Genomic DNA, 27,486 nt, shown 5'->3' on the forward strand with positions numbered 1-27,486 from the left:
CTCTTCGGGCTGTTTCCCTTGGTCCGGTGCTGGTCCTTGCTACGTCGCGGTTTCCCGTTTCCATCCTGAATTTCGGATGTACTTGGGTTGCTGGTGCTGCTTCTTGCCAACCAGCTATCCTCTCCTGCGCAAAAGCGGGTCATGAGGCTTGTTAATGCAGCCATTGTTCTTGGCTTTTCTTGGCTGAGGTGTCTGGCAAGCCATTCGTCTCGAATGCTGTGTTTGAAAGCTGATAAGGCTTCGGCGTCCGGACAGTCGACTAGTTGGTTCTTTTTAGTAGGAAATCTGTTCCAGAGTTTCCGGGCTGACTCTCTGGGTTGTTGAGTTATATGATGTAGATTGTCTGCATCCGGAGGTCGGACATAGGTCCCTTGAAAATTTGCCCGAAAAGCATCCTCGAGCTCTTCCCAACTTCCGATGGTGTTTTTGGGAAGGCTTTTAAGCCAATGCCGGGCTGGCCCTTTGAGCTTGAGGGGTAAGTATTTTATGGCGTGGAGGTCATCTCCTCTGGCCATGTGTATGTGGAGGATATAATCCTCAATCCAGACTCCAGGGTCTGTTGTTCCGTCGTATGCCTCTATGTTTACAGGCTTGAATCCCGCTGGAAATTCATGGTCCAGCACCTCATCGGTGAAACATAGGGGGTGTGCGGCACCCCTATATTTGGGTGTGCCGTGATGTTCGGATACTTGTTGCGTTGCATTGCTTACTAGACCTTGCTTTCTTGGCCCATAGATAGATCTGCTTGGGCCGTCTTTTTGATGCGAATCCTTTTGCAGATCGCATGCCGGCTTGAATGCGGCGCCCCTTGCTGCTCTATGTTGGCCATGGGGTTCTTTATCCGACCAGGTGTCTTCCTTATTTTTTGATTGCGGGGGCTCTAAGGCCTACTCATCAAATTCCAGTAGTAATTTTTGCTTCGGATAGCTCTTTGTGTGGCGACTATCGCCGTATTTGTCTGTGGTGTTGAGTACTTTGCCCCATCTAATTCTGAGTGCATCTTCCACTGTTTTAAGCTTCCGCTTCTGCTTTTTCAGGCTACACGCAGTGGCGATGAGCCTTTTGTGGAGGTTCTTCTGCTCCAGAAACTTGTCTGGTGTGAGGTCGTCCGTACTATTATCTTCGCCGGGGACGGGTTGTTCGGTTTGTTTACCCAAGTTGCCCTGTTCGGACGGTTGCTCGATGGCATGTTCGTCATCCACCGGTTCACCCTACTCTGTGGCTGGGTCTCTGTCGAGGTGGGGTTTAGCGCGGCGCTTATGCCGCCGCTTTGATTGCTTTTTGAGGGAACGATCCCTCGTTGCGCCCCTTTGTTCCTCGTCGTTGTTTCTTTTAGGTGTGTCCACCATGTATACATCGTGAGATTAGGTGGTTGTCTAGTGCGCTATAGGCGCTGGTTCTTGGTCGTCTCCTTCATCGGCGTCCATACCATCGATGTCTTCAGAGTCGAAGTCGAGCATGTCGGTTAAATCATCGATAGTGGCTACGAAGTGGGTGGTGGGTGGGCTTTGAATTTCTTCGTCGTCCGCATGCCAACCTTGCTGACCATAGTCCGGCTAGGGCTCTCCTGATAAAGAGAGAGACTTTAGTGAATTCAGAATGTCGCCGAAGGGCGAGTGCTGAAAGATGTCCGCCGCGGCGAACTCCATGATCGGCGCCTGACCGGGTTCGATCGATAGGGGCGCAGGAGGTTCTGATTCCGGATAGGAGTCCGACACCTTGGAGTCGCGAGCTTCGCAAAGGACAAGGCTGGTGTTCGACTCGATCGCCGTAGAGATTGCAGCCCCCGAGGCGGTGTCCAGCCACCCGTCCTCGATTGGCGCAGTCGGCTCCGAGCTAAGGGTCGGAGCGGACACTGGGGCGGCCTCCTGGGCACTGTTCGGTGGCAGAGCTAGATCATGTCCATCGTGACAGTGAGGCGCGCTCGGCCGTGGCTCAAACCCGTCTAAGATCAAGTCTCCGCGGATGTCAGCCGTGTAGTTCAAACTTCCAAATATGACCTGATGGCCAGGGGCGTAGCTTTTGATCTGCTCCAGATGGCCAAGCGAATTGGCCCGCAGTGCAAAGCCGCCGAATACAAAGATATGTCTGGGGAGAAAAGTCTCACCCTGGGCCACGTCATTGTCGATGATCGGAGGAGCCATCGGGCCTAAAGATGACGACACGGAGGAACTCTCAATGAACGCACCAATGTCGGTGTCAAAACCGGCGGATCTCGGGTAGGGGGTCCCGAACTATGCGTCTAGGCAGATGGTAACAGGAGACAAGGGACACGATGTTTTTACCCAGGTTCGGCCCTTCTCGATGGAGGTAAAACCCTACTCCTGCTTGATTAATATTGATGATATGGGTAGTACAAGAGTAGATCTACCACGAGATCAGAGAGGCTAAACCCTAGAAGCTAGCCTATGGTATGATTGTTGTTCGTCCTACGGACTAAAACCCTCCGGTTTATATAGACATCACAGAGGGATAGGGTTACACAGAGTCGGTTACAAGGGGAGGAGATCTACATATCCATATCACCAAGCTTGCCTTCCACGCCAAGGAAAGTCCCATCCGGACACGGGACGGAGTCTTCAATCTTGTATCTTCATAGTCCAGGAGTCCGGCCAAAGGTTATAGTCCGGTCATCCGTACACCCCCTAATCCGGGACTCCCTCAGTGGCTCGGCGCCCTCGGGAGCCCCTGGTGCTCTACCTTGCAGCCACCCCTTACTCCGCTAGCGCAGCCTTGGTGGCAGTTAGGAAGGAGCGCCAGGCCTTGGCCGCAGCCGCATTCCTGGCCAAGGCAGAGCAAGGCCAGGAAGGCCTCGCAAAGACCATGACCATGGCAGAAAAGGATCAGCCTCGTCAGGGGAACTCACCCAGAGCGGAGGAAGCCCCCTCAGGCGACCAAGGACTGAGGGCCATGCCGCCTCAGGAGGCACTTCAACCTCCAGAGGACGCGGGCCGCGCCAGCACCCTCAACCTCGTCGAGCACCCAGTGTATTTCGTCAGTACGGTGCTGCGAGACGTGAGGGCGCGGTACCCAATGCCCCCCAAACTCCTCCTCGCACTGTTAGTGGCCTCGCGCAAGATGCAGCACTACTTTCAAGGCCATCCCATCAAGGTCGTCTCAGCCTACCCCCTGGAAAGGGTACTCAGGAGCCCTAATTCAGCAGGGAGGGTCGCCTAATGGAACATAGAACTGTAAGTGTTCCAGCTAGAATTCAGCACTACCAGGGTCATTAAGGGAGCTGCGCTCGCGGATTTCGTGGCGGAATGGACAGAGGCACCAGGGCTCAAAATGGGCAAGGACCGGTCGCTCTCCCCGAGGAGCGAAGCACCGGACGGTTGGGTAATGTACTTCGACAGAGCATTCTCACGGCAGGGGGCATGGGCTGGCGCAGTGCTCATATCCCCCACTCAGGACAAGCTTTACTATGTTGTGCAGCTCTGCTTCTAGCATGGGGAGAAGGTCTCCAACAACATAGCAGAGTACGAGGGCCTGATAGTGGGCTTGAAGGCAGCCGTGGCCTTGGGGGTAAAACAAATCACAATCAAGGGCGACTGGCAACTCCTCGTCAACTTCTCCAACTAGGTGTACGAGCCGATGAACGAGCACATGGAAGCATACCTCGCGGAGGTCCGCAAGATGGAGAAACAGTTTTGGGGGCTGGACATTCTGGGCCCGTTCCCTAGGGCGCTAGGGGGCTATCGCTACCTCTACGTCGCCGTGGACGAGTTCACCAAGTGGGCTGAGGTGGAAGCTGTCCGCACCATACCCGCGGGCTCAGCAGTCAAGTTCATCAAGGGCCTTGTGAGCCGATTTGGGGTGCCTAACCGCATTATCACGGATAATGGTTCGCAGTTCACCAACAATCTCTTCAAAACGTACTTTGCTAACCTTGGAATGCAGATATGCTACACCTCGGTAGCACACCCCCGGAGCAATGGCCAGGCCGAGCGAGCCAACGCGGAGGTCTTGAGGGGCCTCAAGACCAGGACCTTCAAGAAAAAGCTGGAGGCCTGCGGCAGGTGCTGGTACGACGAGCTCCAATCCATGTTGTGGTCTATCCGCACGACCGTGGCCAAGCCGACTGGCGAGACCCCGTTCTTCCTCGTCTACGGAGCTGAGGCCGTCCTCCCTCACGAGGTCAGGCGTCATTCCGCACGGGTCCTGGCATTCGACGAGGCGCAGTAGGATGCCATGCGGGGGACGAATCTCGTGCTGGGGGAGGAACACCGTCGAGAAGCCGCGCTGCGAGCGGCAAGGTATCAACAGGCGTTGTGGCGATACCACTGCCGCAACATCCGCCCCAGAACTCTTGAGGTAGGGGACCTCGTGCTCAGACGGGTTCTCTCCAGGGAGGGACTGCACAAGCTCTCTCCCATGTGGGAGGGCCCATTCAAGGTTGTTCATGTTTCCGGGCCCGACTCCGCGCGCTTGGAGACCCAGGAGGGGTTACCCGTCCAGAACGCATGGAACATTCAACATCTCCGAAGGTTCTACCCCTGAGCAAGGCCCGGTGCCTGTGAAGAAGGCGAATGCCTGTGAAGCTGCCGCATTTTGGAAAAGGCCCGGTGCATGTGAAGAAGGCGAATGCCTGAAGCTGCCGCATTTTGGAAAAGGCCCGGTGCCTGTGAAGAAGGAGAATGCCTGTGAAGCTGCCGCATTTTGGAAAAGGCCCGGTGCCTGTGAAGAAGGCGAATGCCTGTGAAGCTGCCGCATTTTGGAAAAGGCCCGGTGCCTGTGAAGAACGTGAATGCCTGTGAAGCTGCCGCATTTTGGAAAAGGCCCGGTGCCTGTGAAGAAGGCTAATGCTTGTGAAGCTCGCCACCCGTGACACTCTCACGTAATAATGAGTGGGGCTGTACACGCCCCGGAGTCTACGGAGTGCCGCCCTCGGGCCTCGGGGGCTCCCGCCCATGCCCAGTGGTAGCACTTAGCTCCGCACTGGTGAGAAGACGTCGAAGACTAGATTAGGAGTCGGATGCGGATTTTTCATTTGCTTTCTGCAGTTGGCTTGTTCGTTCCTATTTGAAGTTTTATTGGAGCTGTTGCCGTCTCTAGTTTGCGACCCTTTGTCTTTTTCACTCACTTGCCTCGTTTTCTCTCACGCAAGTCTCGCGGGGGAGGTACGCAGGCACCCTCGCGAGTATTTTCTGCCCCAGTTGTTTGAAGCTTTCCTATCCGAGTCCGCTGCAGGAGCACTCCTCCCAGTCCGTGCCCCACGGGAATCGCGATGCGAGCACTGAACTTGGGTTGGTCGCCCCCGCTACCGAGGCTGGAAACTACCCCTACCGAGTAACCCTTGCAGGACATGAAACGCACAGCGAGGCCCCGGCCTCGGGAGGCAAAGACCACGGCAAGCCTCCCCCGAGCTAAGTGAGCATGCAGCACGAAAACATAGCACAGAAATAGCAGAGAAAGCATGATAATTAACAGGAACAGTTCAACACGCCCCCGCGGGGCCCAAGACTACCTTCTTTTTGCACAGGGAAGGAAGAAAAGCAAAATAGGCACGACTTGCTCGGCACCAACTCGCGGCGAGGGCTTGTACTGCCTTCGGGGCTCAGCTGGATCCCATCTCCCGCGTCATCGGGGCGCGGCGGCGGACAGACCCGCTGCCTTCCCCCAGGCGGGCGTGGGGGCTGGTCGCGGCCACCGCTGGAGGAGCTGCCGTCTGAAGGAGAGTCACTGAAGCTTAGCGGGCACAACTGCCCGCGCGCCTGCCGCCGCCTTCATCCTGATCAACGCCGGGGCTGGGCTCACCGCCGGAGTCATCGTCTTCGGGGCAGCACCCAGCACGGCAGTCGTCTTCCCCGAACACCCTCACATAGAGGGTGGCATCGCCATTGACCTTGAAGTGCAGGGTGCACCGCCGGCTCAGGCAGCGCGCACGAGCATGCGTTTGCCAGCCGCGGATTAGGGCCGCCTCCCAGGCAATGGAGACCTCCAGCGAGGCCTAGGAGGCCCTGCTGCAGCAACCATCTGCCTGAAGCCAGAGGCCGCATGGAGCGTCGGCCGGAACTTCACCTACAAAGAAGCGGGGGAGCTAGAGCCAGGTGCTGGTCGGGTCCGCCGACCACACGACGAACTCCGGCAGCACCTCCGCCGAGCGGAAGCGCGGCCTGGGGGGTCGTGCAACCACAGTGTACCTCCCATCGGCAGCTAGGCGCTCATCGCCACGCAGAGGACTGCCCCCACGACCACGGAAAGCCACCATGGGGGTCGCAGGATGCTTGCGAGGGCGGCCCCGGCCATGCTTGGTCGGAGGAGAGTCAGGCCCTTCCTGACGAGCCTTTCCCTTCTCCAAGGCCGAGAACCTCTTCAGAGGAGCCATGGGGATGGCGAGTAGCCGGGGTGGAGAGAAAGGAGTAGCAGGAAGGAATGGGCTGAAAGGGCTCACGCCGGTCCGCACTTATAGCCGGAGAAGGCCAACCACTGGCCTCCACAATCACAGGTAATTATGACCCACTTTTTCATGCAGGGACTTGTCAAGTCATGCGGTTGCCGAGGCGTCGTGGGGAAGTAGAGACGCCCACGTCCAATCAACCGCCACGCGGCGCCCAAGGCCGCATGCTGTTGGGGCCCACGGCGCTTCGCACTTGCCCCTTCGCTTCTCTGCTAAGCCAAGTCTGGGCGCGCCTTGGGCCCGGGGGCTACTGTCAGCGTTCTCGGAACGGGGGTACCTAGACTTGCCTGGCTGCGGCCTGTAGGATGGCTCAAGGAGTGGCCCAGTACGGCCCATCTTCGTCAACACAAGCTCAAGACCCGCGCAAGGGGCCAAGCCTCGCGGGGCGGGCGATAGGAAGCTTCCTCAGGCGCAGCCTCGTCAGGCTGGCTCGCGAGGAGGCGGAGAGATCAAGGCGGGGTACCTCAGGAGGTTCCCGTGACGAAAGCCATGACGACCGAGGCTTGGCGGGTGCCAGGCGGGCGCCGGCCTGCGCAGTGTCCCTGTTTCCTCTTTGGTGCAAAGGGGGAAAGCGCAGGCCAAGGTATCAAGCAAAGGCTACCATTTCGGTGCAACAAGAGCAAGACCAGCAGAACGGCAGGATGAAGGTCATCGTGGAGCCCAAGAAGGCGTCATCGTCAGAGTCTTTGGCAGGCGAGGACCAACTTTAGTCAGGATAAGTGGACTAGATGTTCCCCTTCAAAATGGCCAATTGTTGGCGCCCTTCCCGCTCAATATTTGGGAAGAGGACCAGGGCCTCGCTCTATAAAGAGGACTAGCCATTCTCGAGGCAGGGGATCGACCAATCGAACCTTAGCCAGAACCACCCACACCAACACAAGAACTCCTCCCCTCACGAGACTGTTCTTCCTTTATATTGTTCATCATCAACCCCTGAGGCAATCCACACACCACACACTGGAGTAGGGTATTACCCCACAATGGTGGCCTGAACCAGTATAAACCTTGCGTCCCTTGTGTTGTTCTTCGTGTAGCCTAGATCCTTTGCGAGGCGACGAGACGTGAGTTGGTAGAGGAGTGATCTCCGCGCGCACCCCAGAGTTCGAACCTTAAGGGTCTGCCGGAACCCGAAATCCGACAGCCACCATACCTAACTATTATGGCATTTCCATAGCCATTCCGAGATATATTGCCATGCAACTTTCCATCGTTCCATTTATTATGACACACTTCATCATGGTCATATTGCTTTGTATGATCATGTAGTTGAAATCATATTTGTGGCAAAGCCACCTTTCATAATTCTTTCATACATGTCACTCTTGATACATTGCACATCCCGGTACACCGCCGGAGGCATTCATATAGAGTCATATTTTTTTCTAAGTATCGAGTTGTAATTCTTGTGTTGTAAGTAAATAGAAGTGTGATGATCATCATTATTAGAGCATTCTCCCATGTGAGGAAATAAAAAAAGAGGCCAAAGAAGCCAATCAAAAAAAAGAGGCCAAAGAAGCCAATAAAAAAACAAAAAAATGAGAGAAAAGAGAGAAGGGACAATGCTACTATCCTTTTACCACACTTGTGCTTCAAAGTAGCACCATGATCTTCATGATAAAGAGTCTCCTATGTTGTCTCTTTCATATACTAGTGGGAATTTTCCATTATAGAACTTGGCTTGTATATTCCAACGATGGGCTTCCTCAAATGCCCTAGGTCTTCATGAGCAAGCAAGTTGGATGCACACCCACTTAGTTTCTTTTCGAGCTTTCATACACTTATATCTCTAGTGCATCTGTTGCATGGAGATCCCTACTCACTCACATTGATATCTGTTGATGGGCATCTCCATAGCCCGTGGATACGCCTAGTTGATGTGAGACTATCTCCTTCTTTTTGTCTTCTCCACAACCACCATTCTATTCCACCTATAGTGCTATGTCCATGGCTCACGCTCATGTATTGCGTGAAAGTTGAAAAAGTTTGAGAATACTAAAGTATGAAACAATTGCTTGGCTGAAACCGGGGTTGTGCATTATTTGAATATTTTGTGTGACGAAGATGGAGCATAGCCAAGCTATATGATTTTGTAGGGATAAGCTTTCTTTGGCCATGTTATTTTGAGAAGACATAATTGCCTTGTTAGTATGCTTGAAGTATTATCATTTTTATGTCAAAATTAAACTTTTGTTTTGAATCTTATGGATCTGAATATTCTTGCCACAATAAAGAAGATTACATTGATAAATATGTTAGGTAGCATTCGACATCATTTACCTACTCGAGGACAAGCAGGAATTAAGCTTGGGGATGCTTGATACGTCTCCAACATATCTATATTTTTGATTGTTCCATGCTATTATATTATCCATCTTAGATGCTTTATATGCATTTATATGTTATTTTGTATGATTTTTGGGACTAACCTATTAACCTAGAGCCCAGTGCCAGTTTCTATTTTTTCCTTGTTTTTGAGTTTTATAGAAAAGGAATATCAAACGGAGTCCAATTGACGTGCCAATTTTTGATGATTTTTTATGGACCAAACGAAGCCCTCGAAGTAAAAGAGTTGGGCCACAAGAGTCCCGAGACATCCACGAGGGTGGAGGGCATGCCCTACCCCCCTGGGCGCGCCCCCTGCCTCGTGGATGACTCAGAGACCCCCCTGACGTGAGACCGACGCCAAAAATTCCTATAAATACAGAAACCCCCAGAAATAAACTTAGATCGGGAGTTCCGCGGCCGCAAGCCTCTATAGCCACCAAAAACCAATCGGGACCCTTTTCTGGCACCCCGCCGGAGTGGGGATCCATCACCGGTGGCCATCTTCATCATCCCGGCGCTCTCCATGATGAGGAGGGAGTAGTTCATCCTCGGAGCTGAGGGTATGTACCAGTAGCTATGTGTTTGATCTCTCTCTCTCTCTCTCATGTTCATGATTTGGCACGATCTTGATGTACCGTGAGCTTTGCTATTATAGTTGGATCTTATGATGTTTCTCCCCCTCTACTCTCTTGTAATGGATTGAGTTTTCCCTTTGAAGTTACCTTATCGGATTGAGTCTTTAAGGATTTGAGAACACCTGATGTATGTCTTGTGTGGGATACCCGTGGTGACAATGGGGTATTTCTATTGATTCACTTGATGTTTGTTTTGGTGATCAACTTGCGGGTTCCGTGACCTTGGGAATCTATGCATAGGGGTTGGCACACGTTTTCGTTTGACTCTTCGGTAGAAACTTTGGGGCACTCTTTGAAGTTCTTTGTGTTGGTTGAATAGATGAATCTGTGATTGTGTGATGCATATCATATAATCATACCCACAGATACTTGAGGTGACATTGGAGTATCTAGGTGAAATTAGGGTTTTGGTTGATTTGTGTCTTAAGGTGTTATTTTACAACGAACTCTAGGGCTGTTTGTGACACTTGTAGGAATAGCCCAATGGATTGATCGGATAGAATAACTTTGAGGTGGTTTCGTACCCTACAATAATCTCTTCATTTGTTCTCCGCTATTAGTGACTTTGGAGTGACTCTTTGTTGCATGTTGAGGGATAGTTATATGATCCAATTATGTTATTATTGTTGAGAGAACTTGCACTAGTGAAAGTATGAACCTTAGGCCTTGTTTAGAAACATTGCAGTACCGTTTTTGCTCACTTTTGTTACATGTTACCTTGTTGTTTTTATAATTTCAGATTACAAAAACCTATATCTACCATTCATATTGCACTTGTATCACCATCTCTTCGCCAAACTAGTGCACCTATACAATTTACCATTGTATTGGGTGTGTTGGGGACACAAGAGATTCTTTGTTATTTGGTTGCAGGGTTGTTTGAGATAGACCATCTTCATCCTACGCCTCCCACGGATTGATAAACCTTAGGTCATCAACTTGATGGAAAATTGATACTGTCCTACAAACCTCTGCACTTGGAGGGCCAACAACGTCTACAAGGAGAAGGTTGCGTAGTAGACATCACTTAATGGCAACCCGTTATGGTGGATGCCACATGTTGGTTACCCTTGATGAAAACACTTCCATGGCACGCCATTTATCGTCATGGAAGTGGACATTTCCGTGATGATAATTTTGGTATTGTCATGGAACACTTCTACGACAGCATAAGTATGACTATCTTTATCCTGTCATAAAATCTTAATGGATGTACATGCATGACAGAAAACTTGACTGTCGGGGAAACGACACCTATGGGATAACGGGGATCCCTTCTACGGTTGGTGGGGCGAGTGGCTGCACAAAGATTAGGTCTAGTGATCAGCACGGCGGATTTTTTACCCAGGTTCGGGCTGCTAAGGAGCGTAAAACCCTAGTTCTGCTTTATGTGTATATCTGGTGTTGATGAACCCTAGCTCGCTGCTATGCGTGCCTGGTCCAAAAGTTCAAATCCTGTTCCAGTACGCCTCGGGCCTCCTTTTATACGTTCAAGGGGTCGCCACAGTGGCACACAGGAGGTGTAAAGTAGCTACAATGTACAAGCTTATCGCTGAACTCATAGGACAAGTGCATTAAATGCGATGCTTACGTGCCCTCTAACTTTATCGGGGACGATAGTAGAGCCCATCCCGTCCATCGCCTCCTCACCCCGTCGTGACACGCATCCAGGCTGACGAGACATGCAGTGCCAAGCTGGCTGGCTAGCTGCTGTGCTGGCACGGTAGTAGGGTCTTCACGAAGATCTTCATGCCACCACGCAGGTGCTTGCTTAACAGGACAAATACCCACATGCCGCCACGCAGGTACCTGCCTAATTGGCATGTTGGTTGCCGGTGCGGTCGCGGGGTGTCGGATCCTTGATATATGCAAGCCTTGCCATGTCTTCGCAATTTTCCCGGGCAAGAGTCTTGCTGCGGTCATGCCGTTGTCCCAAGCAAGAGCCTTGCCGGGGGACTTCGCATTTGTCACCGGCAAGATCCTTGCTGGGGAGGCTTCGGGTTCTGGTCTTTATAAAGACCTATATGTCATCAGTCTTCACAAATATCTGCATACTACTACGTATGCGCCCTTGAATCTTGGCCTTGACATCGTCGATGGTGTCAGAGCTCTCAGTTTCAGGGTCTTGTCGGGGCTACACAGGCCGCCCCGGCAAGGATGTTGCCGGGGGAGGCCTAGCTTGTCTTCTGCACTTTATTTACTACTTTGAATGTTGCCTTGGTAGAATTGCTTCCTGTCTTCTATTGCCCTCTCAAGCCTTGCAGCATGTGTGGCAGCAACTGCCCTTGCACATGTCCTATTGACCTACTGACCCATACTTTTGTACACAGAAAGGCCCATATTTTTGTACACCGATAGTGACGTACTGTGACACACGTATCATCACGGAAGTGTACTTTAAGTGGTCTGTGATGATACGTGTTTGTCACAGTAGGTCACTTTCTGTGTACAAAAGTATGGGTCAGTAGGTCAATAGGACATGTATCATCACGGAAGTGCATTTGGGCCTATAGGACAGCTAATAAAAATCCTATGGCTATGTCTCCATACAGAGTAAATCGCTCAAAGCCACGACATTTGTGGCACGGATACTGCAAAACCACCACTATTGTCGAAAATCACAAAAAACCACCGGCTCCGCGGCAAGTGAGTAACAAATCGCACTAATTCAAAACTGAGCCGCCTCTAACAGCAAAACTGACGGGTTGGCCCCACATGTCAGGCTGACTTGGCATGCCTGTGTGGATAATATGATGAGGTGGCAAAGGGCCCACATGTCAGCCCCATACCTCCTTCTTCCTCCTCACATCTCTTTTCCCCTCTCTCTCTCTCTCTTCCTATCTGCCGGTGGCTTGAGCTCGGTGCTGCTGCAGGATGGCGGAGCTCGGGGGTGCTCCTCGACGATTAGCGGCGGCGGACGCGGCCGTACCCAGTGATGACGTCATGGGGAACAGCCGGATCCAGAGAGTAGGAAGGTGGGGGAGGTCGAGGGCGAGGCAGGATCCCGCCGCCGGAGTCGCCCACAACATGGTCGTACACGGACGGACCTATCTATCTTGGCCAGCAGAAGGTCAATGCCGCCGTTCTGCAGCACGTCTCCCGCCGAATCGCATCGACGCCTCCCATCGAGTCGGCCCTGGCTAGCAGCAGGTCAACGCAGCTGCTCCCGATTCAGTTGATCCGTTGGCTTCAGCGTTCGTTCGCTGCCTGCAACGCTCGATCCACCACCACATAAAGCTGCAGGGAGGTGGTGAACGGCGCTGCAGGAGGAGGCCAACCCGGCGTTGACTGACGGATCTCGGTGGGCGGCCATGACGTAGCATCCGTCGCCCGTGGCCGCGTGCGCGAGTGGGGGCGTCGAGGCCAAGAGGGGAGGGAGGAAGGGGCTTCCCGGCGAAGGGGCTTCTCAGCGGAAGGGGCTTCCCGGCGACGGCGGGGCTTCTCGAGGAGCTCTGCCTGCCGGCGACAATGGTGGAGTGAGCAGCTTTGCAGAGAGGGAGAGATAGAAGGAATAAGAAAAATAAAAAAAGGTTAAAGGATATGTGAGGCTGACAGGTGGGGTCACCTTCCACCTCATCATAATATCCACACAGGCGTGCCAAGTCAGCCTGACATGTGGGGCCAACCCGTCAGTTTTGCTGTTAGACGCGGCTCAGTTTTGAATTAGTGCGATTTGTTACCCACTTGCCGCGGAGCCGGTGGTTTTTTGTGATTTTTGGCAATAGTGGTGGTTTTGCAGTATCCGTGCCACAAATGTGGTGGCTTTGAGCAATTTACTCCTCCATACAAAATGGTATATGAAAAAGCTTGTCATTTGCCTCTTGAGTTTGAACACAAAGCATATTGGGCAATTAAGGAACTCAACTATGACTTCAAACTTGCTGGTGAAAATAGGTTATTTATACTAGCTCACTAGATGAATGGAGAACTCAAGCTTATGAAAATGCCAAACTATTCAAACAAAAAGTTAAAATATGGCATGACAAAAGAATCCAAAAGCGGAAATTCAAAGTTGGTGAATATGTTCTATTGTACAATTCTCATTTTAGATTTTTTGCAGGAAAACTTCTCTCCAAATGGGAAGGACCATATGTCATCGAAGAAGATTACCACTCTGGAGCTATTAAGATCAAATATGTCGAAGGCACTAACCCGAAGGTGGTAAATGGGAAAAGAATTAAGCATTATATTTCAGGTGCACCCATTAATGTTGAAACCAATATTATTCAAACCATGACACCAGAGGAATATACAAAAGAAACCTTCTAGAACACCCCAGAACCCTAAAAAGGGAGAGGTACGTGATACGGTAAGTAAACGGACTCCAAAAAATCCACAAAAATATTTTCTGTCAGTTTTGGAATATTAAAAAAAATAAAAAATAAGAAACCATCGGGGAGGCAACCCAGGTGCCCACTAGGCACCAGGGCACGCTTGCCTCACCTGGAGCACCCTGTTGAGTAGTGGGCCCCTCGGGCACCTTCCCAACTCCATTTTCGTGTAGACTACTTGTTCCCCAAGAAAAAATTATTTATATATACCCCCGAACGATATGACCACCGTATCGAGGAGAAATCCTCTATTCTTGTTTCGTGATGTTTTTCTAGCAGATCTAAAAATACGCTGTCTCAAGATTCAGAGGGAGAGAGTTATGTCGCTGATTATATCGCAAACCCTAAGGTCTATGAGGAGGTGGATCGTTACGGCTGGACCATAGATGAGGGGGAAGACGTTGACATGGAGAAAACGGGGGATGATAGCTCTGATGAAGATGAAGATCCACTACCTCAATCTGGAGATATGCACGTGGAATTTAAGAAGTTGAACCTTCCTAACAAAGGAAACAAACCTAAGGTTCAGTTTATCCCATCACGTTTTCTGCAGGAGAGCAAGGCGGCATTATGCAAAAGGGTTTTAAAGCTCGATCTAGAGAATTATAATCTAAGGGAGGAAAATTTTAGCCTCAGACCCAAGCTGGAGAAAAAGACTGCTCCATCACGACCACCATCATCTTCATCACCAAAGAAGGAGACTTGAGTACGCGGGTATGGGCATTCCCCTTGGCTTGTACCAAGCTTGGGGGAGATGCCCCGGTATCATATCACCATCACTTCTCTTACCTTTACCTATCTTAGTTCAATCCTTAGTTATTTCGTGATTTAGTTGAATAAAAGTTTAGTGATGTCTACTATGCAACATTCTTCTTGTAGACGTTGTTGGGCCTCCAAGTGTAGAGGTTTGTAGGACAGTAGCAAATTTCCCTCAAGTGGATGACCTAAGGTTTATCAATCTGTGGGAGGCATAGGATGAAGATGGTCTCTCTCAAACCCTGCAACCAAATAGCAAAGAGTCTCTTGTGTGCCCAAAACACCCAATAAAATGATAAATTGTATAAGTGCACTAGTTTGGCGAAGAAATGGTGATACAAGTGCAATATGGATGGTAGATATAGGTTTTTATAATCTGAAAATATATAAACAGCAAGGTAACAATTAATAAAAGTGAGCAAAAACGGAATTGCAATGCTTGGAAACAAGTCCTAGGGTTCATACTTTCAGTAGTGCAAGTTCTCTTAACAATGATAACAGAATTAGATCATATATCAACCCCTCAACATGCAACAAAGAGTCACTCCAAAGTAACTAATAGCGGAGAACAAACGAAAAGACTATTGTAGGGTACGAAAACACCTCAATGTTATTCTTTTCGATCAATCCATTGGGCTATTCCTATAAGTGTCACAAACAGCCCTAGAGTTCATAGTAAAATAACACCTTAAGACACACATCAACCAAAACCCTAATGTCACCCAGATACTCCAATGTCCCCTCAAATATCCGTGGATTTGATTATATGATATGCATCACACAATCTCAGATTCATCTATTCAACCAACACAAAGCACTTCAAAGAGTGCCTCAAAGTTTCTACCGGAGAGTCAAGACCAAAACGTGTGCCAACCCCTATGCATAAGTTCACAAGGTCACAAAACCCGCAAGTTGATCACCAAAATATACATCAAGTGGATCACGTGAATATCCCATTGTCACCACAGATAAGCACATGCAAGACATACATCAAGTGTTCTCAAATCCTTAAAGACTCAATCCGATAAGATAACTTCAAAGGGAAAACTCAGTCCTTTACAAGAAGGAAGAGGGGGAGAAACATCAATATCAAGAACACGAGAGAGAGAGAGAGAGAGAGAGAGAGAGAGAGAGATCAAACACATAGCTACTGGTACATTCCCTCAGCCGTGAGGGTGAACTACTCCCTCCTTGTCATGGAGAGCGCCGGGATGATGAAGATGGCCATAGGTGATGACCCCCCCCCCTCTGGCAGGGTGCCGGAACAGGGTCCCGATTGATTTTTGGTGGCTACAGAGGCTTGCGGTGGCGTAACTCCCGATCTTGGTTCCGTTCTAGAAGTTTGGGAATATATAAGAGGTATTGGCGTCGAGAACAAGTTAGGGGGGGGGGGTCCACGAGGCAGCCACAAGGTAGCGGAGCGTGCCTAGGGGATAGGGCGTGCCCTCCACCCTCGTGGTGGCATCAGGACTCTTCTGGTCCATCTCCGATGCTTCGTGGGCTTCTTATGGTCCAAAAATAATCTCCATAATTTTTCAGGTCAATTGGACTCCGTTTGATATTCCTTTTCTGCGATACTCAAAAACAAGGAAAAAACAGAAATTGGCATTGGGCTCTAGGTTAATAGGTTAGTCCAAAAAATCATATAGAATAGCATATAAATGCATATAAAACATCCAAGATGTATAATATAATAGCATGGAACAATAAAAAATTATAGATATGTTGGAGACATATCATTTAGTATGATCTATTTTCAAGTGCTAGTTTCGTGATGTATCTATCTATGTAATCAAGTGAGAGTTATATAATAAAGTTTAGTTTGAGTTTTTGCTTCTTTACTTTACCGTTCCAATCAAAATAAAGGAAAATAATGAAAAAGATCATATGCTAATCTTATTGTAAAATTTATTGAAAGTTGACAAACATATCATTGGTCAATGATGCAATTCATGAAATAATTAATAAGGTAAGAGAATATTCACATGAAAATATACCATCTTGGACATCTTTTATGATTTTATGTTGGGCAAGGAAGACAACATAATGATTTATGTTTGTTCATATTCACATAGAAGTTATATTTTCATAGATCCTCTAACATCTGATGCTTTCCCAATATCTTTGCTAGCCAAAAATCCGCACTAAGTAGAGATACTACTTGTGCGTCCCAAAACCTTAAACCCAAATCCATGATTTAAGAGTCCACCATACCTACCTATGGATTGAGTAAGATCCTTCAAGTAAGTAGTCATCCGTGCATAAGGCAATAAAAATTGCTTCTAAAAGTGTTTGATCTTTTAGTGTAAGGGAAGCGTTGAACGAACTTGTGATGGCAAAGTAATAAAAGAGATGGACTGCATAATAAAGGTTGCTTTCATAAGGGGAAATTATAACGTTATGTTTTTGCATTAAGAGATTATGCATACAAAACCAAAAAGTGCATGACAACCTCTGCTTCCCTCTGCGGAGGGCCTATATTTTACTTTTATGTTTTTACTTTTTATGCAAGAGTCGAAGTGTTCTCCTCTATTCTTTTTTATTTACTCTTTTGCAAGCATCACGTGGTGGGGAAAGATCTAGGCACATATATCCAGTTGGATATGAGTAGTCATGAGTTATTATTGTTGACATCACCCTTGAGGTGAATAAGTTGGGAGGCAAAACAATAAGCTCCTATCTTACTATGTGTCCGGTTGAAGCATTTTGCTCATATATATGCTGTGAGTGTTAGCAATCATAGAAGACTAAATGATGGTTGAGTATGTGGACTAGCCAAAAGGCTCTGATATAGGGCCCTTTCTGAAAATATGATGAATTGTAATAGCGAACTTGACTAAATAGATAGTTTGTTAGTTTTCAATAAAAGTTATGCTTCATACTTTGATGTTTTGATGAATTGTTACTTGCTCATAAGAAGTTTTATGATAAAAGTTTATTGTTGTTATAATAATAATCATTATGCTACTATGTCCATATTTTGTTTTTACCGACACCTCTCTCTCTCTTTAAACATGTGGACATGATTTTTGATATCAGCTTTCCCTTGAGGACAAGCGATGTCTAAGCTTGGGGGAGTTTATACATCCATTTTGCATCATGGTTTCCTACCATTATTTATAGTATTTTTATGCATTTTAACACTTTATGGAGTAATTACAATGCCTTTTCTCTCATAATATGCAAGGTTTATACAAAGAGGAAGAATGCCGGTAGCTGGAATTCTGGAGCTGAAAAAGATATGTCAGAGATACCTATTCTATACATCTCTAAATGAGCTGAAATTTTATAGAGAATTATTTTGGAATATATAAAAATACTTGAGAAAAGAACTATTGAAGGGGGACAACCAGGTGCCCACAAGGCACCAGGGAGCGCCACCCCCTCCAAGCGCGCCCTGGTGGGTTGTGGGCTCCTCGGCCCACCTCCGGTGCCCATCTTCTGGTACATAAGGTCTTTTGACCTAGAAAAAATAAGGAGAGGACTTTCAGAACGGAGCGCCGACGTCTCGAGGTGGAACTTGGGCATGATCTCATCTCAAAACCCTAGTTCATGTCTTGTGTTCTATCTTTGTACCGGAACATCAGATTGGTACCTCTGGGTGGCTAGTAGTGTTGATTACATCATGTACTTAACGCTAGATAGTTTATTTGGTGGAAGATTATATGTTCAAAGCCATTATGCTATTTAATATCCCTACGATCTTGAGCATGCATATTATTTGTGAGTAGTTTCCCTTGTTCTTAAGGCCACGAGAGAAGTCATGTTGCAAGTAATCATGGGAATTTGGTATTCATTCTATATTTTTATGATATGTATGTTGTGATCCCCTTAGTGTTGTTATGTGAGCGTCGACTACGTGACACTTCACCATCTTTGGGCCTAAGGGAATGCATTGTGGAGCAGTTATTAGATGATGGGTTGCTAGAGTTACAGAAGCTTAAACCCTAGTTTATGCTCTATTTCTTAAGGGGCTGGTTTGGATCCATATGTTTAATGTTATGGTTAGATTGTAATCTTAATTCTTCTTTCATAGTCGTGAATGCTTGTGGGGGAGTTAATCATAAGTGGGAGGATTGTTCAAGTAAGAACATCACCTAAGCACCGGTCCACCCACATATCAAATTATCAAAGTAGCGAACACGAACCAAACCAACATGATGAAATTCCTGTGTGTCCTCAAGAACGCTTTTCTTATTATAAAAGACCGTTTCCTCTTGTCCTTTGATACAAAAAGGATTGGGCTACCTTGTTTCACTTTAGTTACCGTTACTGTTACTTTCTCATTAAAAATTATCTTGCTATCAAACTACGTGTTACCAACAATTTCAGTGCTTGCAGAAATTACCTTCCTGAAAATTGCTTGTCATTTCCTTCTGCTTCTCATTGGATTCGACACTCTTACTTATCGAAAGGACTACGATTGATCCCCTATACTTGTGGGTCACCATGCATGGGCATAGAGGGGTGGCACACGATACGTCTTGGGCGTGATGGACGAACCCGAGGAATGGTGCCGTGGAGGACGAGCGGCCGATGACCCTTTGTTGGCCATGGACATGGCAGCGACCAAGAGGATGGCCGGCGGGGGCCGTCACAACCCTAACATGAGGAGGTCATGCGCCTTGGCAATGATGGACTCCTTGTCGTCGACATCGCCTGGTGTTGCACCGCATGCAACACGGCGGCCATGATGGCGTAGCCCGCGACGGCCTTTCTCTCCTTGTCCTTTTCCCGTTGGTGTCGATTTGGTGTCGAGCTTGGAAACCTCGGTCGGCGTGAGCTCCGACCGCGGATTCTTGGTACCCTTCTACTTTGCCGCGGGGTGCATGGCCGCAGGTGGGTCACCGGGAATCATCGGGTTGCTGACCACGGTGGAGGAGGAGAGGCAGGAGAGGGCGCATGAGAGTTTTTGCCAAATGGACGGAAAGTGTGGGCAATCGTGTCCTCGACAGCAGGGCGAGTGGAGGACAAGGCGCGTGTCCCGCCCATCTAGGCTGTCTGTTCGGCCACAAATGCGGCCCAACTTGAACCAGAAATGGGTGAAAAGCGGACTAAAATGGACAACAGTCCATTTGCTCCCGCGTGTTGGGAGTCCTATTCTATCCTTTTAGCCCCAAACAAACGCGGACGGACCATTTAGAGTTGCGCATTGGAGTTGGAATGAGCTCCCAAGATCTCTTTGTTATTGGGAGGTCGTGCTCTCACACGAAACGATGGCAAAAGAACAACATTGTGCCTACCCTTCGCTCACCTTTCTGTCGGAGGTCCGCCTTGAGCAGCGTGCCACCACATGAATGTAGGAGTAGTTTACACACTAATTCATTGGCTTGTTGCTGTTCACTTGAGCTTAGTTTATGTGTGTGTGTCAGGCTAAAAGATATCCTCGGGTTTAAGTGACATGCATGACAGCTGGGTTAGCATAAGCTAGTGCTTGCTTGCTTATGGTTTCACATCAATGACAACTTGACACACCTTGATTACAAAATCTTCTGCACAAATATATTTATTATAAATAATAAGTGTCACACACGTGACACAAAGCAATACGGTCCCGACTTTTTTTACTACTAAAGTTGCTATCGAAAAAAAGAACCCCCCAAAGAAATTAAAACTAGTTGGGTCATACTCGGCAGGTTTATCGCTAATTTCCGAAAACACTCGTTCCAGCTCAAACCACTTTGCCCGTTTTATGCTTTAGCCCTTTGATTGTTTGACCGTGACTTTGAAAACTTTACAAAATCATACTAACTTAGATAAATGCAAATAAGATATCAAAATGTTCAGTGAAACATCATCTATAGGTCATGTCATTTGCGTTCATGGAAAAAATGGAGGAAAGTCCTCATCTGAGTTTGAGCTCTTATGATCTCAACACGAACAGTAAAATATAAATATAAATGAACAAAAATGTAACAAAACTAGTTTTTTATGGCAAACCTGGACTGACATTTAATTGCTTGCCAAGTTTCATCGGGAATGACATTCGTGGGGCTCATGGCAAAAAAATGAAATCAATGCCCTAATACAAAATCATTTTGGAGTGATGATATTTTTCCTTGACTTCCACAAAATGTCATTCATGATGAAACTTGGCAGGCAAGAACCTAAAACACTGGTCCAAGTTTGCCACAAAAAACAATTTGGAGTTTTTTAAAATTTTGTTCGTGTTTTCAGATTTTACTGTTCATGCTAAGATCATAAGAGCTCAAACTCAGATGGGGACTTTCCAACACTTTTTTCATGAATGCAAATGACATGCACATATAGATGATATTTTTTGGAACATTTTTATATGTTATTTGATTTTCTGACTTAGTATGAAGTTTTCAAAGTGACAGTCAAATGATCAAATGGCAAACGCATAAGAGGAGAGAAGTGGCTTGGACAAAATCAGGGTTTTTAACATTAGGAGTAAAACCGTCGACTGAGACGAAACACAGCAAACAAAGAATAGAAACCATGAGACTTACGACTACTAAAAATGATGGGTTGCCATCCCCAGTTCCCCGCCCATCCAAGATTCCAAGTTAAACCAAAAGCTGCTGCTGGCCCATGTGCCTGCCCGCCTACCTCAGTCTTCCATTTAATTGCACCTTCACCTCGCTCACTCAGTCGTCAATCAGATCAAGGTAGTATTTCCTCCCTTTCATAATATAGGCCCTGTTTGGATACTCTAACTTAGCTAGAGGTTAGAGTCAGTTTCTAGCTCATGACTAACCCTGAACTAACTCTAGCCAAAGAGGTGTTTGGATAACAGAGTTAGATTGACAATAAATACATTTGATGAAGAGAGAAGAGTGATGTTTCAGTGGGCCCCATTAGAACTAGCTCCAATTAGCACCTCTTGGCTGGTAGGATAGAGAGAGAAAAGTGATTTTTCGGTGGGCTTGATGAGAACTAGCTCCAATTCACATCTCTTAGGTGGGATAATTTTTTTGGGTGGGTTAGATGCAACTAGATCCAATCTAGCCCTCATGTTTGGATACTTTAGGGCTATTTGAGCCACAACTAGCTCAAACTAACTCTAACACATGGATCCAAACACGGCCATAGTGTGCTCACATTTTTTGAGATTTTACTTTATCCACAAATTTAACCAACATGGCCGACTACGACGGGAGCATAACAGATATCTTTGAATTCGTATTTGAAAGAAATTTTTTGAGCCACAACTAGCTCAAACTAACGCTATTTGAGCCACAACTAGCTCAAACTAACTCTAACACATGGATCCAAACACGGCCATAGTGTGCTCACATTTTTTGAGATTTTACTTTATCCACAAATTTAACCAACATGGCCGACTACGACGGGAGCATAACAGATATCTTTGAATTCGTATTTGAAAGAAATTTTCAAAGGTATAATTTTTTTAGTAAAATAATTTAATTATTATTAGTCTAATTTATGCTGAAAGTTGAATCTCAAAAAGCATGGATACATTACATTATGAAATGGAGGGAGTAGATTAGTACTCCGTGTTGCAAGTTGTGTGTGCTTCAAGCTCACACTCCCATGCAAGGAAGCACCACAGCGGGCCGGTTCCATCCCAGAATCCTAGATCTCCTCCTTTATCCTCGGGTACTCTTTGCTGGCACTAAAAAGAAAACACACATCCGTGACATTTTGGGCCGAACAAAAAAAATTATGTCATACTTATGACAGTTCTATGACGATAATTGTGACAAAACCTGGTATCATCATAGATGTGGTGGGCTCCTACTTCCGTGACAAAAAATCATGACAAAAAAATGGGATTTTTCTCCTGGGAGGGCCGGAGACGCAGCTGCATGACATTCTTTGGGCCGTCCATGACAGAAAAGACCGTGGTAGAAGCGAGGGCGAGGAAAATATCAGGAAGTTCCCGGTTACGGTGGGTGGTCGGGGGGCGAGCGGTGCACGTTTCTCTCATACACTGCAAGGGGTTGGGATCTAACTGAGCCCGAGTGAGGCGTTCGCCTAACTGAACCCGAACAATTGCACTGCAGGCTACGTGTTACTAAACCCGAGCGAATGATCGATGGCTTCTAACTGAACCCGATCGAGCCATTCCTTCGCTACTGCTGCTAACTGAAGCCGATCGATGCTACCTCTGGATGAAAAGTGAGCATTGTTGGGGGGGTTTGGATGAACAGTTCCTGGTGGGGGGTTGGATGAGCAGGACCCCTGGTGTTTCCGCTCGATGAACAGGACCCCGATCGATCGAGCCGGTTGGGCGTGGATGAATAGGATCCTATGGTGGGCTGGATGAACACGACCCCGTGGAGGGAAGGTTGAACAGTAGCCAGTGGAGCGCTGGTTTAACAGGAGCCGGTGGAGGGGTGGTTGAGCAGTAGCCCGTGGAGGGGTGGTTGAACATGACTCCGTGAAGAGGGCTGGTTGAACAGTAGCCGGTGGAGGAGCATGCAGTGGAGGCTTGATGAATAGGAGCCCGTGGATGAACAGTCGCAAGTGGAGGCTGGAGGAGGTCGACCGTGGAGATGAACAATATCCCATGGAGTCCCGTTTTGTGGTACGCCACCCCCTTCCCGATGAAAGGAACCCCCGTTTCGACCATAGCGGTCCAACACAAGTCCGTTTCCTAAGTTTTGCGGTACGCCACACCCTTCCTGATCAACAGGACCCCGTTTCGACCGTAGGAGGTCCAACAGAAGTCTGTTTCCTCCGTTTTACGGTACGCCAGACCCCTCCAGATGAACAGGATCCCGTTTCGACCGTGGCAGGTCGAACACAAGGATGTTTCCTCCATTCTGCGGTACGCCGGGCCTCGTTTCCATCGGCTATTCCGTCCAAGCCCTCCTGATGAACACGATGCCGCATTCCATTCCGACCCAGCCGGTTGGCTCCCCATGAACACGATGACGACACATTTTCTCTGTTCCGACCCAGCCATGTACACGAGCCTTGGTCGTACGTATGCGCGAGTAGGCGTTCGAGACCCCGCCCGTATGTACGTATGTGGCCGTATTTACTTTCTTGCACCCTGGTCGTTGTACATACGTGTAAATGCTATGTGCACGCCTCTACTACGACATGTGCGCGCCTCTACTATGACACGTGCGCGCCTCTACATTGACCAGTATGTATGTACACGTTCACGACCAGAATGACAATGCTACGTACGCTTCGACCAGGTGGGTCCCGACTATCAGGCACTTCCTTGCATGCAAAGATGTAGTTGGTGGGTCCCAGCAGTCAGGGAGGCAAATCATTTTTTCCCCGTAATATGGACACACTTCCTTGCATGCGAAGATGTACCTGGTGGGTCCCAACATTTAGGGGGAAAATGTTTTTTTGAGAAATAGGGTGGCATGTTCGGTGGGTCCCTGCTGTTAGGTGGAGGAATCATCATTTTCCGCGTAATAAGGAGGCACTTCCTTGCTGTGGCCATGGGCCCAGCTGTCCGCCTCTCCATGTACAGTACTATTCCGATGGAAGTTGTTCCTTGACCATGTTGACCACGCCACGCCGAGAGCATCAGGGCGGTGGACGACGCCGAGGCCTACGAAGGGAACGACACAGAGCCGAGGAAGACAAAATAGTGGCTGCTCACGTGCTGGGGAGTACGAGGGTTGACTGGTTCGGTTGCCGTCGCTGGAATATAACAGGAGGTGTGGGTGAGTAGAGGGATAGACAGGCCAGGGATGTGAGTATGGTGGGGCCGTGAGGCCTGCCCGGTAGCACAGCCGGCCACGGGTGGCGGGAGCAGGCAGTTCCATCGGCGCTGGTTTGGGCGGCCAGAGTAGGAAGATCAGATACTGAAGAAGCACGAGTGCCGTTAGATTGACAACTAACGGTCTGACACTGGTAGAGTCAATTGTTGACTAAGTTTCTCTTTTTGAGAAACCTTGTGTACGCATGAACTTAGTAGGCCCACAAGTCAGCCTCCAAATCTGTGGCAGACAACATAGAGCCCATTTGCTATTTTTTTAATAATTTACAGCCCATTTGCTAATTCTTAAGTAATTTATTACAGCTCATTTTCTGCCCAGGACCACAGTCAAAAAGTTTAACCTTATTTTGCATATTTCAGTGGAGTCCGAACTGTTGTAATCCCGAAATGATAAACATTTTTAAGAACTTATTGATTTGCCAAAAAATCATTTTGTTTTTGTAAGCAAATAAGACGTGGGACAATTGAGTTGGTTTAAGGGAAAACCAGTGGTAACAAAAAGAGCTATGGGAGGGAAAACAACAACAAAAATAAGGATGTAAATATGACAAGGGAACTTTATGTATTTTCAATATAATGATACGTGTATATGAACTAGCAAAACTATAGGTAGAGATTAGAAAACGGATGTAGGACATGGCGTTTCAAGAGGAAAATAGAACTGGGTTGTGTGTTTGATTCAGTAAAAAAACTGCCTGCAGATGTTGTAAGACAAAATATGACTAACGCTGGCGGGCCATAGGCGAGTAGATACCTGTTGGATCTTTGTGCCCCATTGTCGTCATAGGCTACGCCTGTTAAAAACAAAACCAAGCCTGGGCAGTCTACAACCCAGTTGAAACTTGCTCGACCTGAAAAATCAATATACCTGCTCAATAAACAAGAGAATTATGCAAGTACAGACTGATAACTGGAATGTAGCAGGTATATTGTTTTTTCATCGTGATAATAAGTGCATGTACTTGTTTCAAAAAAAATGGAGAACTGGGAATTCATATGGCAGATGCTTATGCTACACATCAAATAAAAATCAGGTGCTTGAAAATTCGTTTCACAACAAATGATTCAGCTTTATATCCATGTCGACCCTCGACATGATGGTTGGAAGAAAATGCCAAGTTCATACTGAAAGATCGTTAACAACAATACAAACTTGCGAACGATAAGGTAGTACAAGTACCAATACCAAACGGACTTATAATCTTTTTACTCCTGGCCCTAGGGTTCGTCTGGTAGAAAATCTTGCAGAGGACCACCTCCCGCTCCTTCTCTTGCTCCAGGTCCCCGAGGTGGTACTGATGCATCACCCAGTTGGTCCTCTGCTGGTTGAAGTTCTTGTTCGTGTGTAGCACCAGAACCTTTTTGCTGCCCGTCTGCCGTCCATTGACCATCACCGGCAAGGTATTGCCGGTCTTGTTCCACATCACATGCATGCCGCACTCTGACTGTATCTTGCGACGCATCCACGTGCCCCTTTTGAACGCCCTGGAATTGCGCTGGAAAAAAATGCTTGCTTAGGCCACTTAGTGTGATACACGCAGTATTGTCGAATACATGTTTTAGTGTACGTAGTTGGCATTTTCATAACATCTTTGGCATGTTGCAGTCACTTTTTTCACTTTTTATTAACTGTCAAATTATAATTGCTTCACCAGGCATGCATCTAAAAAGAAAAATAGAGCTATAAACAAAGGAATATGTTTGTGCAAGTAGACGGCCGATTGGTGTCTTACCTGGAAGTTTCTCAAGATGGGTATAGCATATGTCGTGCTCGTTGTTGATGGTTGGTATGAACAAATTGATGAGAGGGTGAGGTCTCGCACTGTCAGCACTCACTTTGGCCTCGAGGTGCTCGATCAGCTCCTGATCCATGGGATCGAACTTGACGCCAGCCGGCAGCACCGGCCAATCCTTCTTGGACTTGCATCGGTTAATTCCAGTTATATGGTACTCAATGTATGATCAATCGACTGTTTTAAGTGAATGATGAAAGATTTCAACAGATAAGTGGTACTATGTTGAAGTCCAGAATACCCGAACACGCCGCCAAGATTCTTGTGTCAGCTTACGCGCATCATGTTGTCATGTCAATTCAATGTGTGGACATGATGAATAATTTGACCGATGTATACTAGTACTGCTACTGTACTACTTACTAGTCGTATTTAGTGTCACATTTTAACCATAGGTTTAACTAACAAGTACACACTTGAAGCCTAATTTATATATATATATATATATATATATATATATATGGCTTCTGCACAGCATCTCCATCATCATTATCAGTACATCCTATGTAGGTGAGTTAGGATGCACTTGATTCCAGAAAGGTATCTATCCTTCAAACCAGAGGAGTGCTTCAAACTAACAGAAATACATAATATCCAACAAAAGTGGGTCGTGCTACAGCAGCAGAATACATGGATCAGTCTAGAGATCAGTACGAATGAAGTTTTGCATATTTGCTGTTGGCATGAACCACATCGCTGCATGCCGGGTTTGCAAAAGCCATCCATCACATGGAAGCTTGATGCCTTTCACACGCTGAAGATTATCTGGCAACAAGTTGTGTTGATGAATCTCTGGATATGGTGATTCATGAAACCCATGGTATGATGTGTAAACACCCCCCCCCCGCAGGAATGGAAGTCGCATAGCATGGTAATCATTGCCGGTGATATGATCGACGATTGGTTGGATGATCGGATAATTGACCCAGGAACATGGAGTGGTTGTCAAGGCTGTAAACCCGCCTCCAGTTGAATACGCCTGGCCCTAAGGAGCTGCAATCTTTCTCGAACACGAAGCAACCATAGCCATCAATGTCACGAACGCCCCATGCATTGTACTGCCTGTGGTTTGATGTAATGGTTTGGTCAATTTGGTACGTGCGAATGAGCATCAAATGACCGCCGTTAGCTGAACGAGCGATAAACCACCACCCATCGGCTGGTATGATTCCAGGTTCTGGAATCATGAAGGCCAGCACATTTGCGTCTGCTGCAACTATTCAAATTGGAGACCAAAAGGACAAAAATAAACAATCATGTTCAGAGTATGTGTGTAATTAAGATTATTATAACAACGACACATATCATAGACAGAGAATTGCAATGTCGTGGTCATAATCATACCCCAAGTTAAAAAAATAAGCCAATGGCTTTCATATTCTAGCAATATGTCATGGTTAAAACATCATGTAACAATGGGAGGAAAAAAGGTATGACAGGGCCTACTCATATTCTACCATAGCACTTACTACTGTTCTCATATCAACTCTCAGCAATAACATGCGTTGTTATAAAAATCTTGGAAATGAGAGTAACATATAGCAATCATGAGGTTGTGCTCTGTAACACC

This window comes from Triticum aestivum, chromosome 3B (assembly GCF_018294505.1).
Source record: "Triticum aestivum cultivar Chinese Spring chromosome 3B, IWGSC CS RefSeq v2.1, whole genome shotgun sequence".
NCBI lineage: Eukaryota > Viridiplantae > Streptophyta > Magnoliopsida > Poales > Poaceae > Triticum > Triticum aestivum.